We start from the raw sequence: 19,530 nt of genomic DNA on the forward strand, positions 1-19,530 counted from the left end.
ATCCAGAAAATACTTCCACTCAGGATATCCCTCAAAAAATAAAATTATTATGAATAAACTTAAACAAGGAGTTAAAAGACCTCTACAAAGAAAATTATAAAACATTGAAAAAAGAAATCAAAGAAGACATTAGAAGATGAAAAGTTCTTTGTTCATGAATAGGCAGAATAAATATCATCAAAATGGCCATACTTCCAAAAGTGACTTACAGATTCAATGCAGTAACTATTAAATTACCAAGGTCTTTCCTTACAGACATAGAAAAATCAGTCCTTAAATTCATGAACAACAACAACAACAACAACAACAACAACACCCTAGAATGGCCAAAGTAGTTCTCAGTGACAAAAAACATGCAGGAGAATTCACAATACCTGACTTTAAACTATACCACAAAGCCATAGCAATAAAAACAGCATGGTACTGGCACAAAAACAGATACATGTACCAGTGAAGCAGAATAGACTGCTCAGAAACAAATCTGCACACTTACAGCCAATTGATTTTTGACAAAGGGGCAACCCCCCCCACACAGTGTAAAAAGATAGCCTGTTGAACAAATGGTGTTGGCACAACTGGTTATTATATGATCCAGCAACACCACTTCTGGGTATCTACCCAAAAGAATGGAAACTGAACTACCAAACTAATGCATATGTATTTATGTTCATAGCTGCACAATTCACCATTGCCAAACTATGGAACTAACCAAGATGTCCATCAACAGATGAACGGATTACAAAACTATGGGATATGTACACAATGGAATTTTACTCAGCCATAAAGAAAAACACAATTACATAATTTATAGGGAAATGGATGGAACTGGAAAACATTATGCTAAGTGAGATTAGTCAGTCACAAAAAATTAGAAATCAGATGCTCTTCCTAATATGCAAAAGCTAGGGAGAAAATGGGTCCTAGGAGGAACTCTAGATGAAGGAGATACTATAGATGAGCAAAGAAGGCGACCTGAGGAGATGGGAGGGTGGAAGAGGAAAATTCTCTAATGTTCATGATGTACATTAATAAACAGATCAAAGTCATTCACTAAGCCAAACATGAGAAGGAGGAAGGGGAAGGGAATGGGGCGGGAACTGGGTAACGGCTAATTGGGTAATGTGTGCATGTATGCCTCCACCATCTTGTACTCTATTAAGAAGTATGACTACAATGCACCCATAAAAGTTAAAAAGATTATTTCAAGTAATGAAAAAAAGAAAAGAGAATTTGAGCAGAATACATATTAAAGAAATGTAAAAGGAGGCCAAAATAAATAATATTCTATAAAATAAGTCTACAACATGGCAATAAAAGAAAGAATAAAGAACAAAGATCAATAATGCAGCAAACTAACAAAAATTATTAATAAAACTTAGATCATTTTGTAGTATGCTGAACAATGGCCTTTCCAAATATCAGAACTTAATATTATGATCTTTGGAACCCATAAATGCTATTGAAAAAAACAATTCGTTGTAGATGTGATTAAATTAGGTTTTTGTTTTTATTATCTTCACTACCAAGGAATGAACTCAGAGGCTTGCACATGCTAAGAAAGTGCTTTATTACTGAGATAAATCTCCAGTTATTTTTAAAATGTTATTTTGAGGCAAGATCTCACTACGCTGCTCAGGGTGGCCTTGATCTTATGATCCTCCCACCTCATCTTCCTAAGTAGCTGGAATTACAGGTGTACTACACTGTGACTAGCAAGTTAAAAATTTTTGTAACGGGAAAATTGTTCTGGATTGCTCAGGTGGGCTCTAAATGTGATAAAAAATATCATTGTAGGAGAGAAGGAGAAGGAGATTTGACACACACAGAGAAGGAGACGATTCAGCAAGGAGTGGATTCTGCCCTGAAGCTCCCAGAAGATGCATGGGTCTGCTGACAACTTAACTTCAGCCCAGGGAAACCAATTTTGATTTTCAGAATTCCAGCACTGTGAAATAATAAATATCTTCTGTTTATAGTCACTAAGTTATGATAACTTGTTATAGCAGCCATAGGAAACTAATATATAGGTCCTATTTTTAAAAATCAATGAAATAGACCTCTGGCAAGACTAAGAAAAATTTTAAAAATGTAAAAATAATCAAGAGAAATTATTCTGACATACAAAAATATATAACAAAAAATCTTAGAAATTAAATTATAACATCTAGGTGAAATGTCTAAATTTTTTTTTGCAGTACTGGGGATGGAACCCAGGGGCATTCTACCTCTGAGCTACACCCCCAGTCCAATTTTTATTCCTTATTTTGAAACAGGGTCTCACTGAGTTGCAGAGGGTCTAAGTAGTTGAGGCTGTTGGTGAACTGCGATCCTCCTGTCTCAGCCTCCTGAATGCTGGGATTACAAGCGTGTGTTACCATGCCTGGCTGAAATGTCTAATTTTTGTAAACATATAAAACATGTAGAAATAATTTGAATATATTAATTAATGTAAATAAATGTAAAATGTTAGCCAAGACCTCTCTAAAAACAATTAACAACAATACAAAAATTACTCATGCCCAAATGGTTTTAAGGTGCATTCTAGCAAACTTTCTATGTAGTTCTATCTTATAAAAGTTGTTCCAGAAACTAGTAAATGGGGGGTGGGGGGAGAGATGACCTTCTTAGCTCAGTTTACAAGAATATTTTAAAAATTGAGAAATTAATTTAACTTTCTTTTGGTACTTGAGATGGAACTTTGGGGCATTCTACCTCTGAGCTACACCTCTGGCCCTATTTTTTATTCTTTATTTTGAAATAGGGTCTCACTGCATTGCAAAGGGCCTCACTAGGTAGCTGAGGCTGTCTGTGAACCGTGATCCTACTGTCTCAGCCTCACAAGTGCTGGAATTAATTTATCTAACAATACACAAAAGTATGATGTGGAGACACTTAAAAGTGAACAAATGAGCATGCAAAATAATTAGAAAGAATGAGTATAAAGTTCACCTTCTTGAGTAAATAACAATAAAAATGTTATTTCCCATATTAATCTATAAATTTAATTCAACATAAGACATCTGTTGGATTTTTAAAAGTTTTTAATAAATTTATTTTCAATCTTACATGGACTAATAAAGAATTGGAAGCAGCCATGTTAAGCTTGAAAATGAAGAGTGAAAATAGAACACTTGGCCAGGCGTGGTGGCTCACGCTTGTAATCCCCGTGCTTGGGAGGCAGAGGCAGTAGGATCGCACAGGTTCAAAGCCAGCCTCACTGGCTTAAGAGACCATGTTTCCAAATAAAATATAAAATAGGTCTGGGAGTGTAGTCCGGATGTAGAAGGGTTACATCCCCAGTAACACCAAAAAAAAAAAAAAAAAAAGAGCTCATTATTTTGAGGATAATTGGAAAGAATTGATACTTAATTGGTATACATTATATATAAAGTTAGAATCCTAATCCAAGTGGATTATGATTTTACTTGTGACACACAAATATATAAGGTAAATAGAAAAATATAATCTATAAATTAGGAGAACTTAAACAAGACTCCCATTAAAAATGCTAAAAGGCAGACATCAAATTGATTACTTCCTAATTTGAAGTAAAATAAACAGGCATGTGAAAGAGTAGATGATATTTGCACTGTTTAACAGATGGGGCATCAATATGTAGAATTATTCAATTACTTTTAATTCAGCACAAAAAAATAAGAACCCCAGTTGGAAAGTGTATGAGAAAGCCCAAAGAGTAACAAGTATATGAAGAGATGGTTAATTCTGGTTATCAGAGGAATACAGAAACAAGATTTCACTTTGCACTTGTTAGTTTGGCAAACATTAGAAAGGAGAATAAAGACAAATATTGGCAGAGGTCTTGGCAGGGATGTGAGAAGAGGGACCTGTTGGTTCTGCCATTGGGAATGTAGGCAGGACTGGGAAGAGCAAAATGGTGCATGAACATTTCATGACCCAACGATCTTGCTCCCAGATGTGTATCTCAGAGTGATTCCCATGCAGGTGTATAAGAGCTCATGTCTGAGGATGTCTTTGCCCTATCATTTTCAGTATGGGAAGTCTGAGGCAATCTGGGTGTCTATCTCTGCCTGGTAAATGTGACAGAAGCCCACCCTGGAGCTGTTTAGAAACAGGGGAGTCGAATCACTCATAGCAATACAGATAGATTTTTAATAATGTGATCTGAGTGAAATGAGTAAGAGGAATGAGAAGTATGCAATGTACTTTTTGGGTTTTCTACTGGGGTTTGAATCCAGGTGCACTTTACCTCCAAACGACACTCCTGCACCCCCCCTTTTTTTGTTATTTTGAAACAGGATCTCACTACGTTTCTGAGAATCTCACTGAGTTGCTGAGTCTGGCCTCAAACCTGAAGTCTTCCCTTCCCAGCACCCTAAGTACTGGGATTATAGGCATGCACTACCACCATTCCTAGCCACAATGTACTTTGTGTAAATTTAAAATGCAAGAAAATTGTGTCCCTGCATAAGTTAAACATTAAATATATTAGAATGGGGGAGGGTAACAGGAGTAGAGAGTGCTATATAAGTTCATGGATGACTAAAGAAAAAGACAAGCTGGGTGTGGTGGTGCACGCTTGTAATCCCAGCATTCGGGAGGCTGAGACTGGATGATCACTGTTTGCAGACAGCCTCAGCTACTTAGTGAGGCCCTCTGCAACTTAGTGAGACCCTGTTTCAAAATAAAGAATAAAAAATAGCGCAGGGGATGTAGCTCAGAGGTAGAATGCCCCTGGGTTCCATCACCAAACCTGCAAAAACAAACAAACAAACAAACAAACAAACAACAAAAAAAAACAAATAAAAGTGGCCAGTACTGGTAATATGCCATGGACTGAGGCATGGACTATACTTTAAATTTGAAATTTAAATCTATGAATGAGAAAAAGAAAAAAAATCTTAAATAAAACTCAGGAAATTTGTTTCCTATTATATTCTCCAGGGCATGAGATCATCAAGAATGCAAATACCAGGTCATTTGGATAAAATGTTGCCAGCAAAGAAGTCCAAAGTGGACCCTTGGACCTTGTGTAATCACAACTAGGTAGCTCACATATCCTAGGTGGAAATTCAAGATCCAAAGATTCTATGAGGCCTTAAAAGCCAGAATTCTCTGTTAGCCTGCTCCACTCTTTGTTAATCATGCTAGTTATGTTTTTCTTTCTCAGATGAATTCACTCAGTGGAGCTTCCTTCTACAGGCTTGGCTTTGGAGATAATCAGGGGCCAACAGAAGCTGGGTTCTACCTGCTAGTATCTGGGCAGCTACAATATGTTCCTTCCAAAGTGAAGATTCCCTTTTCTTGTGATCTTACCCACCAATTAAAAAAAATCCTTTCAGCCGGGCGTGGTGGTGCACACTTGTAATCCCTACGCTTGGGAGGCGAAGACAGGAGGATCGCGCTGGTTCGAAGCCAGCCATGTTGGCTTAAGAGATCCTGTTTCCAAATTTAAAAAAGTATAAAATAGGTCTGGGAGTGTAGCCCAGAGGTAGAAGGGCTTCCAGGAACCAGGAACCCCAGTACCACAAAAAATATAAATAAATAAAAATTTAAAAAATCCTTTCTCTATTATGTAAATGTAGAAGGAACCAGAAAATACAGAGACTGTAGTATGGGTGTTTAGAGCATGCCTGAAATTTAGAAAGCACAGGCAGATGACCTGGTTTATAGTCTCAGCTACACCAAGCCTCTGATTTCAGACTTGTGAAAACAGGATGTCATGTGAAATCAGTTCTCAGTTTCTAAACATGCCAGGATTATAGAATTTGGATATATAGAGAGGCCTAAAGGTAACAGTCCTCGCTGGGAGTGGTGGCACATGCCTGTAATCCCAGTACTTGGGAGGCTGAGACAGAAGGATTGCAGATTTGAGACCAGCCTCAGCATCTTAGCAAGACCTTGTTTCAAAATTTAAAAAATGATAAAGATTTGGAGTGTAGCTTGGAGGTAGAACATTCTTGGGTTCTACCACCCGATCAGCCAACCAACCCAAAACAGTACTTACTCAGAAAAGGGCTGGTAACCTGCAGGGTGGTTGTTTGAAGGCCCAGGCATCTTCTCAGTCTCATTGGCCTTGGTGAATAGGAGAGAAAGGAAGCTGGGGAGACAGGCAGAGCTCTTGAATCAGGTGAAGAAGAAAAGGGCTCAGGACTTGCATTTGGGGTAACAGGGTTCACTTCACCCTGGGAGGTGTGGGTGCCATCGTCATCTCAGCCCCTCCCCCCACTTCCTTCGGGGTAGTACTTTTTCACATGCAACCTTAGGCATGAGGAACATGTGTTTCCCCCTCCCCAACTGCCATCTATGGCCCTTTGCTGGAAGGAGGTGAATGCTCTTCAGATAACCTCACCCTGAGGAAACAGGCAATCTTTCCATCAACCATCTCCAGGGAGCTTATTAAGAAGAGAGGCTTGGGAGAAGAGTGAAGACAGGAATCTCAGGATTCGCAAGCTTTTTCCAATCTCAGATAATTAGTGGCTTGTTACCATTGTGATTTTGAAAGAGATCAAGAGGTAGGTAAATAGAAAAAGCTTGGGTCTTGGAAGTACCTGGGATGTTGAGGGATTTGGAGGAGGATGCGTAGTGCTCTGGAAAGGGTCCTGGGAATGAAGATTCCTGAGCTCTAGTCAGCCAATGAATAGCTGTGATTTCAGATAAACTTGTAGCTTCTCTGAATTTTAGATTTTGCATTTATAACATAGGTTTGGTAGAACCAGTAAATGAGAAAGAATTGATGGAGAATTAAATAATCTCAAGCATGAGAACATATTCACATAATCATCATTTATCTAATGCTCATATTGTTGGGATGAGCCCTCAGCTCAGGAAATCAGGGTCTGCAGGATTCTTGGTTAACGTGATGGGAAAGAATTTCAGTATGCACCAGTCAGAGACATGGACAGAGGTTTATTTGGGGAAAAGGGAAGGAAGTACACATTTGAGGGAGAATGCAGGCCACCTCAAGATGAGGAAGGCATTTTGGGGAGTTCAGTGTTCTCATAGGAGACTTTCGTGAGGAGTGGGCTAAAGAAGGTATGTGAGAATGAGCTCAGTCTGGTAGTCCCGAGGCAGTTTATGGTTGGCAGGTGGTCTGGTCAGCCTTAGGGTGGATGATCTCAGTCCAGTAGTCCCGAGGAGCTTCCTGGTGGTCTGTGGTCCAGTCAGCCTTAGAGTCTTCAGGCTGATTGGGGTCCTCATTAGCTGATTAACCTAAGTTAAAGGTTTCTATGAAATATTGTATCTGTCTTGTTATCAATGCACAGAGCAATTATAGTTTCTTTTAGTTAACTCTAGGATTTACAAGTTTTCCAGGAATTTTAGGAGAGTCAGGCCTAGGAAAGTGAACTGGACTGTGGATTAGAGGCTGAAGCACTTTAGCTCCATGTTTTTACATTAAAGTTATATTTTACTTTTTCTTTTTGTCTGTCTCCCTTCTACCTACTTATTTCTTCTATCATACATCAACAGGACACTTTGTATGTGGTATTCAGTTACAATGTCTTTTTTTATAGGTGAGAAAATTGAGGTTCATTGTTTTAAAAAATATTGGTACATAATAATTATACAGAATAGTCATTTTCACTGTGGCATATATGTACACACACAAATAATTTGATCAATTTTGTTCTCTGGTACCTTTGACTTCATCTCCTCCCTCCCCCTTACTTCCTTCCTGTCCTCTTCTGGTTGTCTTTCTGTTTTTATGAGATGCGTTTCTCCCCCTTTTCTCTCTTGATTTCACTTACGAGAGAAAACATAATTCTTGACTTTCTGAATCTGGTTTATTTTGCTTAACAGGGTGCTCTCCAGTTTCATCCATTTTTTTCTAAAAATGACATAATTTTGTTCTTTCTTATGGCTGAATAAAACTCCATTGTGTATATATGCCACATTTTCTTTATCCATTCATCTGCCATTCTTATTAAGTAATGTTCCCAGAATCACATGGCTAGAAAGTGTTAGGTCTAGGTTCAATTAAGCAATGTTTTGCTCCTAAATTCCATACTTTTCTGCTTGGTTGGGCAAAGACTACACTGGCGAATTTCTTTTTATATTTTCCTCTCATTTTTCTCCTCCAAGGTACTGGCTCATTCTTAGATGTTCTGTAAACTTAGCTAGCCCCCTTCTCAATTCAGGTAATACTGACCAGCTTGATTCTCCACTCATCAAATGGCTCCATGAGGGGAGAACCATGTCCTCTCTTTAGTTCACTTATGCATCTCTGCAATGGTTAAATATAGAATGTCCCTGAAAAGCTCATGTATTAATGTTTAGAGTCGATGCAATCAAATCATGAGGACTGTAATCTCATCAGCATGTAAATTCATTGTGGTGGGTTTACTGGGCAGTAGCTTAAGCAGGTGGGTTATGTCTGGAAAAGGTAGGTCCCGGGGATATGGCCTTAAGTACTGTGTTTTTTACTTTGAAGCCCCTTGCTTGTTTGCTCTCTGCTTCTGACTTTGATGACATGAGATTCAGAGCCCTTGCTCTCACTCGTTCTCTGCTTCCTCTTGTCATGATCTGAGCTCTGCATATGTAACCCTGAAACAAACTGATACTTTGAGATCTCCAAATAATTGTGAGAAAATAAATCTTCCTCTAAGTTGTATGGTCAGTTGTGTTAGTTTATTTTCGTATACTTTTATTGGTGCATTATAGTGTCACATAATGCCGTTCATAGTGATAGTGACATACATGTGCACAGCACTTGGTTGACTTTCCCCTGGATTTCTTCCCACTTCTTCCTTCCCCATACAGGATACTGAAATTGACATAGACATTCTCACATATATACACAGTGTCAGTGAAAGTGATTTCTTTGTTAATTTTGCTTCTTCTCCCTCACCTTCCCCTAGACCACTTTCCTGACTCCACTGAAGTTTCTCCTCCATTAACTGAAGTCATCTGTTATTTTATTCCCATGAATAAGATTCTTTTCTTGTTCTGTTAGTCATTTTTAATTACTATGTGGCATGGAGTTCTTTGTCTTGTTCTGAATGTCTCCTGTAAGTGGATGTCCAACTCTTTTTCTATATTTGGGAAATTCTATGATATTATCTCTGAAGAGGGTTATAATGCCCTTGGTTTGTGCTACTAGACCTTCTTCAATGTCTATTATCCATAAGTTGGGTCATTTCATATTATGTCATATTTTAAAAATATTCTGGTCATATTGTTATAGAGAGACCACTAGAGAAGACCACTCAGACTTAGTTTAAGCTGAATTGAAAGTCTTTATTAGCTGGCCAGCGATTAAACTGCAGGGTGTTTAGTCCTGAGTTCAGCCCAGAGCCATTTTTTTCAGAGTTCCTTTTATATGTAAAAATCACAAGCTCAGGAGTAAAGAGTTTAGGTTCTCACAGATATGGACAATTCCCAACAGTTTCTTTTAGTGAGTGTGCAGATCAAGTGGAAAGTACAGAAACCAGGAACAGCATTGTGCAGGAGCTCAAAAGCCCATGTCAGTCCATTCTATTGTTCATTTTTTGATTGTTTTAAGGATAAAAAGTACCTAATGACCTTTTTTTTCTCTGTAGGTACAGTTAAGTCTGAGTTACAGAAGCCAAACAGGCAGTTATATGTGACTAGCAATGTACCTGGTGACAAACATTAGTTCTCAGGCTGCTGAATATTAGTGCCTTGGGGTCATCTAGGGTAACATCACCACATTACTGAAGCTAAGGCCTAGGCTCACTTTATCACAACATTGTTATATCTTATTCTGTAATATTGACTGGTCAATTTTGAAAAGGTAGCTTCCAAGAGTGAGACTCTATTTTCCATATCGTCTAGTTGTTCATAGGTGGTTTCTTCTGAAGCCTTTAATTCATTGTCTCATTCATTTTGCTCAAAGCCTTTTTTTGTTCTTACTTAGAACTTCAATTTCTTTATTGATATGTTATTTTATATCCTGTACTCTTTCTTTGCTTTCATTTCTAAATCTTTGATCATATAGAAAATAAAAATTCTGAATTCTCCTGGCATTTTCTACAACTCTTTATTGGTGATCTCTCTTGTTGTTGAGTTGTAAAAGTTTTGTGTTTCCTCATTGGTCTTCATTCTCCTGTCTTCAGAATTCTCAGGTTTGTATTTTTGTTTTCTTGGCATCCTATTCCTCTTTGCATAAGAGTCTTATGTCTATTTTTTTTATCTCTTTATAATAAGGCATATTCTGGGGCATATATTTGTCTCAATGTGTCAATCTCAAATAATCATACTTTTGAGTTTGTCCCCCAGAATATCTTTAATGAGATATAGTTCTTAGGCAAACAGGCATATCTCATTGGCTGCAAGTCACTGTGCTTTCCAGACTCAAGCTCAGCAGAGCCAGAAATTAATGATGTTTTGTTCAGAGTCTGTGGTCTGTTGGTTGGTATTTAATGCCCTACAGAAACCATCACTACTCCGCTTGTTGCAAACTCATGAGACACTGTAGAGCTCTGACCTCCAGTCTTTGTGATCATGGGGCATAAGTAAAGCAGGGCCAGAATTTACTATATTTCAAAATTTTGGCCCAGCTGGCTGAGCTATGATGGCCCAGGAATACCACTGTTGATCTGCTGGTTGTGATCATTTGGAGCACTGTTTGTTAACTGGCATGTGTGATTGCTCAGCACAAACTCTGCTGGAAGAGGGAGTGTTGTGTTCCCAGCTTGTAGCTGCACTCACATAAATCCCTGCTGACCCCTGGCCCCTCTTTTCAGGGCCCAGGCTCTGGGAGAGAGAAATTGTATCATTCTTAGGTTGGGGATTAAGTGGCTGAGGTATTTAGTTCCAGGAACACCACTGCTGCTCCAGTCAGTTGAGATCTCATAGATTTAGTTGGCATCTGGCCTTAGTGTTTGTAGAGCCCAAACATTGCTGGGCATGAGTTTATAGCTTTCTGAGCCTGCAGCACAGTTGACTGAGCTATTTTTTATTTATTACTATTGTTTTTTTGGTACTGGGGATGAAATGCAGGGGCATTCTACCTCCAAGCTACCCCCCAGCCATATTTTTTATTCTTTATTTTGAAACAGGGTCTTACTGAATTGCAAAGGACCTAAGTAACTGAGGCTGTTTTTGAACCGTGATCCTCCTGTCTCAGCCTCCCAAATGCTGAGATTATAAGCATATACCATCATGGCTGATTGGCTGAGTTATTTAATCACACAGACAATGCTGCTGATGTTCCTGTGGTCATTGCTGGAGATGCTGCAGGAACATAGTGAACTTATGATGCTAGGTTCTGCTGCCTATGTGTCCCTAGGGACTGTTTGCTAATTCATGTTTCTGACATGTCCAACTTTAGCCCCTGGCACCCATCTCTGAAGGAATGATTTTTTAAAAAGAAAGTTCCTGGAGCCATAAAGGTTTCTGCTAGAATGGTTTATAAACTCATGGTCTTGATGAGTGCAGCTCAGGCCCCTGTCAGAAGGGATGAGTTCAGCTGCAACCATAGGATTCACTGGGCAATTTGGTTGGTTGATCTGGAGATTCACAGTGGTTTTGATGAGGCAGGATGTAGCTTCTGGGGTAGCTACAAAAAGGTCCTGTTTTTCTTGATCTGAGTTTAGCTGTAGTTGCAGGAGTTCACTGGCAGTTTGTTTGGGTGGTCTGAGGAGTATCAGTCTTGAGATATTCAAGCATGGAGAGAAGACTGTGATTGTTTTTGATGATGGTTTTCTAAGATCACTGGCTCAACAGCATTCTTCTTTGCTGAAGTAGGTCTCTGAGAGCTGTAACTACCAGTTCATGTGCGGGCTTGCCAAGATGATGTTGCTTCCATTCTCTGCTCACCAGATGAGATACCTGCAGCTTTTTTCAGTCCTGTGCTCTTTATGTTGCATCCAATACCACCATGTTTTGCCTGTCTGTCTTTCTTATTTCTCTCTCCTTTCTCCCTCTCTTTCTTTCTTTCTTTCTTTCTTTCTTTCTTTCTTTCTTTCTTTCTTTCTTTCTTTCTTTCCAAAGAAATTGAAGTCAGAATATTATAGTGATACATGTATATTCATGTTTATAGCAATTCACAATAGTTAAATTATGGAACCAACCTAGGCATCCATCAAGAGATGAATGGATTATGAAACTGTGGTATATACATACAATAAAATTTTTCTCAGCTATAATGAAGAACAAAATTATATCACTTGCAGGAAAATGGATAGAACTAGAGAATAGTATGTTAAATAACATAAGTTGGTCATAGAATGTGAAGGATCATGTGTTTTTTCATATGAGGAAGCTAGAGAAAAACTGGGCTATAAGAGGGACTTCAGATAAAGAAGAAATCCCAGTTGAGCAATGAATAGGGTATATGGGAGAGAAGTGGTGGGGGGAAAAGAGGCTTGATGAAGGAAACACTTCCAATGATGCTATGTACATATACAAAATTATCTATATTATCAATGTCAATCTCAAACTTTATGTATAGGAAAAGGGACATATTGGGGTGGGATCCTGGGGGGAAGCTCACCAAGTGCTGTGGTGTGCATGAATGTCCCCATCACTCTGAATTTTATTTATTTATTTGTGGGTTTGGGGGTGGAACCCAGGGGCATTCGACCTCTGAGCTACACCCCCTGCCCTATTTTTAATTCTTTATTTTGAAACCGGGTCTCATGAGTTGCAGAGGGCCTCATTAAGTAGCTGAGGCTGTCCGCAAACCACGATCCTCCAGTCTCAGCCTCCCGAATGCTGGGATTACAAGCATGCGCCACCACGCCCGGCCAACTCTGAACTTTATTATGATGTGTAATTACAATGAACCAATAAAAGTATATTTAAAAAGAAAGTAAAGTAAAAGATGACAAGGGAATCAAGGGAAAAGATTATTTAAGACCATCTCTGGGTAGGCTTGTTATGTCTGGGAATTTGCCAGTTGCCATACTCATGCAAGCTTCGAGTCAATATGTTGGAGTGACCAGAGATAAGGCAGGAAAGTTAGGCTTGCATGTAAAAATAGAAAAACAATTCAAACTTTATAGTTTAGTTTTCCCATAGCTGTCCATGACCTGGGAACATGATTCTGTTCTCCAACACCCACCATGACTTCTCAAGGCATCTATGTTCATAAGCAATATTGGTCTTTAATTCTCTTTTCTTAAAGTATCTTTATTTAATTTTGGTATTAATGTGATACTGGCCTCATAGAAGGAGTTTGGAAGAATTCTATCTCTTTCAATCTTACAGAATAATTTTCAAAGTATTAGGTTAGGTCTTCTGTGGAACATGGGCCCGTGCTTTGCAGCAACTCCAACATCCTCTGCTTGTCATGGAAAGGGCATGTGCTCAAGAGTGAGAAGGAGAAGCCTGTGTGCAGGAGGCACTACTATGAGGAAGGCTGGCTGGCCATGGGCAATGGCAGTGGTGTGGTGGGGGTGACTTTCACCTCCAGTCACTGCTACAGGGACAGGAGTACTCCACAGAGGATGAACTTCAACTTTCAGGGCCACAATAGTGAGGTTGTGCTAGTGAGATGGGGTGAGCCATACCAGAAACTGGCCACATGTGATGCAGATGGTAGAATATTTTTGTGGATCCAGTACAAAGGCATGTGGTCCGTGGATTTGGTAAAGAACCAAGGGGCTCAAGTGAGTAATTTCACGTGGAGTCACGATGGAACTCAAGCACTTATTTCATATCAAGATGGGTTTGTCTTGGTTGATTCTGTCAGTGGACAAAGACACTGGTCATTTGAAATTAACCTGGAAAATCAAATCACATATGGCTTATGGACTTTGGATGACCAACAGGTACTATTTGGCATGTCCAATGGGCAGGTGATTGTCATGGATTGCCATGGCAGGAAGCTGACCCATGCATTGCTGCATGAGGCAGATGGCATCCTCAGCATGTCCTGGAACTATTCCATCTTCCTGATGGAAGACAGCAGCAAGAGTGACATTGACTCAGAGAACTACTCCCTGCCCCAAGATGGGCCTGAAGTGTACCCATCCAAGTGCAGAGCCTCTGCTCACTGTCAGCTTCGTGTCCTGAGATATCAGCTTAATACACAACTATAATGACCTGTCTCCCACTGTTATCCACTCCAGACTGAAAGAGCTGGTGGCCCACTGGTGCACACAGGGAGGCATGCTGGCAGTTGCTGAGTGGAGCAGTAGACCCAACTCAGCGAGCTCCCCAGTGGTCCCCTTCTTAAGAGTGCCATGATCATGTTCTACAATGTTTGTGGGGAGCTCAAAATGCTTGTGCAGTGCCCTATTATCTTGATCTGCTGAGGCCACTGGAACTCATGGCTGCTGATGGCTTTGGGTCCAAGCCTTTATGTGGTTTGTGTGGAGCATCAGGTGCCCAGTCTGCAGCTGCTGTGCCAACAGGCCATTACCAGCACCCTGTGAAAAGACAAGGACATCAGCAAGCTGACCTTGTCTCTCCCTGCCTCTGCTCCTATCTCTCTACTGCATTTGTCTCCACCATCAAGCCCCCGTTCCTAGACCCAAAAAATATTGGATACTTTGTCAGCTACCCTTCTGCTGGGAACAGGTGGCTGCATTGCATCATGAAGCGCACAGAGGATGACACAGAGGTGGGCGGCCTGTGCTACACACTCTACCTGGAGTACCTGGGTGGGCTTGAGCCTGTCCTCAAGGGACAATGCATCAGCAAGCCGCGGCCAGAGTTTGTCACCATAGACCTAAGGGATAGACAGAAAGTCAGATAAGATCTATGAGAACAGCTTGATTTCTATGGTGATTGACAGTTGCAACTGCTCAGAGTCCAGTGACATTGAACTGAATGATGACTGGGCTGCCAAAAAAACTCCCCAAAATTCCAGAGCTAGCAAGTCATCCAAACTCCCAAGGATCAGCATTGCAGCCTTCAAGTCTCTCAGGCAGAACTGGGCTGCTCAGGAGATCTCCCAATGGCCTCAGATACCCAGTTGTAAGCCCTCCATTGGGTCACCTAGCCTGACTCAGAGAGAGTTTCCTTCTGAAGACATCACTCAGCACACCTATCTTGCTCAAATCACATCCAATATCTGGGGAACCAAATTTAAAATTGTGGGCTTGGCTGATTTCCTGCCAACTAACCTTGTTGTAGTGATCTAAAAAACCAGCCTGCTACATCACCTGGCCATGGCAGTTGCCCTTCTATTTCCCAGAAGTTCAGAAGATCTCCATGGACTATTTAAATTTACCTTCAACCCACATGTTTTCAGCGAAGATGAAGATGACTTACCAGTGACAGGATCATCTTGTGTCCCTCAGAACAATCCACCTTGTACAGTGAACATCCCTATAGCACCAATCCATAGCTGGGCTCAAGCGATGTCCCCCATGCAGAGCACTGGGCTAGTGCAATTCCTGCTGGCCAATCAGAACATGAAGCTGGACATCCTGACCAATCAGATGACAGTTGTGGGGGCAGCAGAACGTGCAGGTGATAGTGCCAACCAGTACCCAGTCTCCAACCGGTACTCCAACACTGGATAGGTGATTTTGGGGGGCATGGATATGGGCTGCATCATTCAAAACCCCTCAGTTGTCCTTGCCACTGCCAACACCACAGGGGGCCATGCCGCTGTTGGTGGTAGACCACGATGATGGAGACAAGGAGCACCTCCAGAAGCTGGCCAAATTCCTGTGGCCGGTGCCTCAGCTGGCAGTGGAGGGGACACAGTAGTCTTCAGTGACCTCCAGGAAATCCAGGAGACGAAGAAAAATGCCCTGCCCCCCTACCTGGGAGCCATCCCCACTGCCCCACCATGGCAACACTCCCTTCCCCATTGCCACCCAGTGGGCATGTGTCTGAAGAAGGGTGACTTCTCCCTCTACCCCATGTCAACGCACGACCAGCCCTCACTGGGCTACGAGAGGATCACCACCTTCAACAGCAGTGGCAATGTTGAGGAGGTATGCAAACTTGCATCTGCATGCTCTCTACATGGCCTGGGCAGCTCAGCCACCCAAAGCTCACGGCCACAGAGAAGAAGGTCCCCCAGCCCTGCAGCATTGCCACCCTGAACCGCCTGACTGCCCCTTGCTGCTCCATCCCCATGGATGAGGCCCTGCCCCAGCATTGTCAGTTTGAGAAGCCCCCAAGGGGCCCCCTGCTACCCGAAGCTGCTGTCACCATGGGACCTCCCCCCTACCAGTGGGACCCTGTGCTGGCTGAGGACATTTGGGTCCCCCAGGAAAGGAAAGCACCGACTGCAGTGCCCAACCCCCCCCCCCCCAAAGGTGTCCCCTCTGATGCTAGGGCAGGGCCAACACCTGGATATGGCCTGAGAACGATTCGTCTTCCCCAAGTCTCTGGCCAGCCTCATTGCCACTTTCCACACAGGCTATGGGATGGGAGTGTGGTATCCAGGAAGCTATAATAACCCCCCTTTGCCCAGAGTGCAGGCTCCTGTTTCCTCAAAGATGTCCTGTCCCCGGAACCGTTTGCTCAGCAGGAGCCCTCCGTGATCCTTCAGCCTGCTTGCCCACCCAGCCTCGCCTGCTGCCCCATGCCCCATGTACCCAGGAAGCATCATGTGCTCCAGTTTACAGCTGCGTCTCAGCAGCTGGACCAGGGCCACCTAGCCTGCTGTTTTTAAAGACTTAAGGAGGAAACATTAGTGACCATTCTCCATGATTTCTGTCCTTTATTACTTTCCTAACATTATCACTAGTGAAAAAACCATTTTTAAAAAACAAATAAGCCAGGTGTGGTGGCGCACGCTTGTAATCCCAGCATTTGGGAGGCTGAGATAGGAGGATTGTGGTTCACAGACAGCCTCAGCTGCTTAGTGAAGCCCTCTGCAACTCAGTGAGACCCTGCTTCAAAATAAAGAATAAAAAATAGGGCTGGGGGTGGAGCTCAGAGGTAAAATGCCCCTGTGATCCATCCCCAGTACTGCAAAACAAAAACAAAAACAACCCCCCCCCAGAACCCACAAAACAACAACAACAACAACAACAACAACCACCACCACCAAAATTCCTGAAGATTCTTGTTCTTTTGGAGGTAGGAGAGAGCATTCAATTCACTGGTATTATGCTGCTCCTAAGAGGTGGCTTGGTGAATGAAGGGTGTCTGAGTGAAATGATGGTTCCCAAGGAAAGTGGGCTCTGTCCTGGGGTGCGACCATCACATGGACATGATTGAGTCATCCGTGGTGTTAGGGAAGGAAGGATGGGGGAGGAAGGAACATGTAGACAGGCTCACAGTGCTCTGCAGACCCTAGGGGAGACTGTGGTGTGTTTTGTACTAGGGCTACACTCCTCCTTGTTGTCAGGCTAATGTTCTCATTGATATCCAGCATTACCCATCATGACCTTTTTTTTTTAAATTTTATTTTATTGGTGCACTGTATTCATACATCATAGTGGAATACAAACTTTTGTAGACATACATGCACACATCGCCCAGTCAGCCCCCACCCGATCCCCACCCCATTCCCTCCCCATCCCTCCTTCCCATGCTTGGCTTAGTGGTTGACATCTAGTATTATAGCAATTTATCCAAAATTAAAAATGTTAATCTCACATAACAGTTTCATTTGTCTGATACCAAGCTTTTGATAACTTAAAGATAACATTTCAATATTTCTTTTTGCTTTCTTTCTTACCAGAGCATATTTTTTTTCTGTTTTTTTAGGTGAAACTATCATACATTCATATATTTATTTTTCAGAAAAAAATCTATCCTAATATGGAATATGAATTCTAGATACCCAAAACCATCTTGAAAAAGAACAAAGCTAGCAGATATATATTTTCTGATTTCAAACCATATAAAGCTACAATAATTGAAACAGTGTAATACTGTTCTAAAGGCAGATATATAAACCATTGGAGTTAAATACAAGCCTAGAGCTAAATTCTTCCCTATATTGTCAAGTTATTTTTGACAAGGTTTCCATGAACATTTGGTGGTGGAAATAATAATCTTTTAACTAAATATTGTTGAAAAATAATAATTACATGAAAAAGAATACAATTGGACCCTTACCTAATCCCACATAAAAGTATTAACTCAAAATAGATAAAAGACCTAAATATAAATCTTAAGACTATAAACTTTTAGAAGAAAATCTGGGTCATAAAACCTCACAACATTGAAATTGGCAGTGATTTCTTGGTTATGATTTCAATGGCACAGGCAACAGAAGAATATACAAACTCCCTAGAAAATAAAAAAAAATATTGTATATCCAAAGACAATGTAAACAGAGTTAAAAGTTACTAATAGAATTGGATAAAATATTTCCAAATGCTATATCTGAAGGTATATTAATATTCCAACTAGAAATCCTAAAAATTAACAACAATAAAGGCAAACAATACAATTTAGAGATAGGTAAAGACTAACAAAAATAATGAATCTCCACAGATAACCAATCTTAGTTGTCTGTTGGATGGAAAATCTTGTTTCTCTGGTTCTGGTGAGTGTTACCTATTTCTTCTTTGTAGTTAATCTCTTTGAGTATTTTCTCTAGCGCTGGTTTTGAAGACATAAATTCCTTCAGTTTCTGTTTGTAGTGGAAGCTTCTTATTTCTCCATCTAATTTGATAGAAAGTTTTGCTGGATAGGAAATTTTTGGCTGGAAGTTGTTTTCTTTCAGAGTTTGGAATATGTTACTCCAAGCCCTTCTGGCTCTCATAACTTGGTTTGGGAAGTCTGGAGTGATTCTAATTGGTTTGCCTCTGAATGTCACTTGGCCCTTTGTTTTTGTTGCCTTTAAGATTCTCTGCTTGGCTTCCACATTGGTCATTTTGACAATTATGTGGCGTGGGGATCCTCTTCTCCGATCCTGTCTAAAGGGAGTTCTATAAGTTTCCTGGACCTGTGTATCAACCTCTTGCTCTATATTTGGAAAATTTTCTGCTATTACTTCCTTGAAGAGATTGTTGATCCCTTTGGTTTCACTTTCTTTTCCCTCCTCTATTCCAATTATTCTTAGGTTAGCTCTCTTAAGATGGGCCCATATTTCTTCCATGTCAGATTCCTGCTGTTGGATATTTTTTTCTAGATTAGAAACTATGCGTTCATTTTTGGATTGCTCATCTTCTAAGAGCGAGATTCTGTTCTCCATGTGTTCTAATTGGTTGTTTGTGCTTTGAATTGAGGCCTTTACTTCATTAATTGCATCCTTTATCTCTTTTTGGCTCTCTCTGAGTTCTTTTCGAAGCACCTCTATTATTTCTACAGTTATTTTCCTGATTTGATCTTCTAGAAATCTCTGATTTTCTGTTTTATCGGGTTCTGATGTTGTGGGGTTGTGGACATTCATTGCTCCAGTGTTATTCCTCTTTCCCATGATTTCGGAGGTTTGTGCCTTCTCTGGGTTCTTCCCTTAGGTCACTATGGCTTCACTTAAGGTGCTCTGGATCTCGAGTCTGTATTATCTCAGACCCCACTACTCCTTTACTGGGTTGTATCACAGAGTCTCCGACCCAGGGAGTCGATAGAGGCTGCTTTAAACTATGGGGGGTGCCAGGTTGCACGTTCTCCTATGGTGTGATATCTCTGCCACCACCACTCCCTCACTGGGTCAAGTCCCAGGAGGTACAGTACTGGGATTTCTCCTCTGTGTCCCGCAATTTGACTCACTGTTCTTGA

At 41.0% G+C, this 19,530-nt stretch overlaps 1 pseudogene across 1 annotated transcript; it reads left to right on the forward strand.

Moving 5' to 3' along the window:
• The first annotated feature begins 11,103 nt into the window (after positions 1-11,103).
• On the forward strand, positions 11,104-16,508 carry LOC308272099 (tubby-related protein 4-like; annotated as a pseudogene). The gene is made up of 2 exons: positions 11,104-11,235; positions 13,173-16,508. The product of its transcript is annotated as a tubby-related protein 4-like (transcript).
• Positions 16,509-19,530: the final 3,022 nt, after the last annotated feature.

The sequence above is a fragment of the Muscardinus avellanarius genome (genome assembly GCF_963383645.1).
Source record: "Muscardinus avellanarius genome assembly, chromosome: 13".
Classification (NCBI taxonomy): Eukaryota; Metazoa; Chordata; class Mammalia; order Rodentia; family Gliridae; genus Muscardinus; species Muscardinus avellanarius.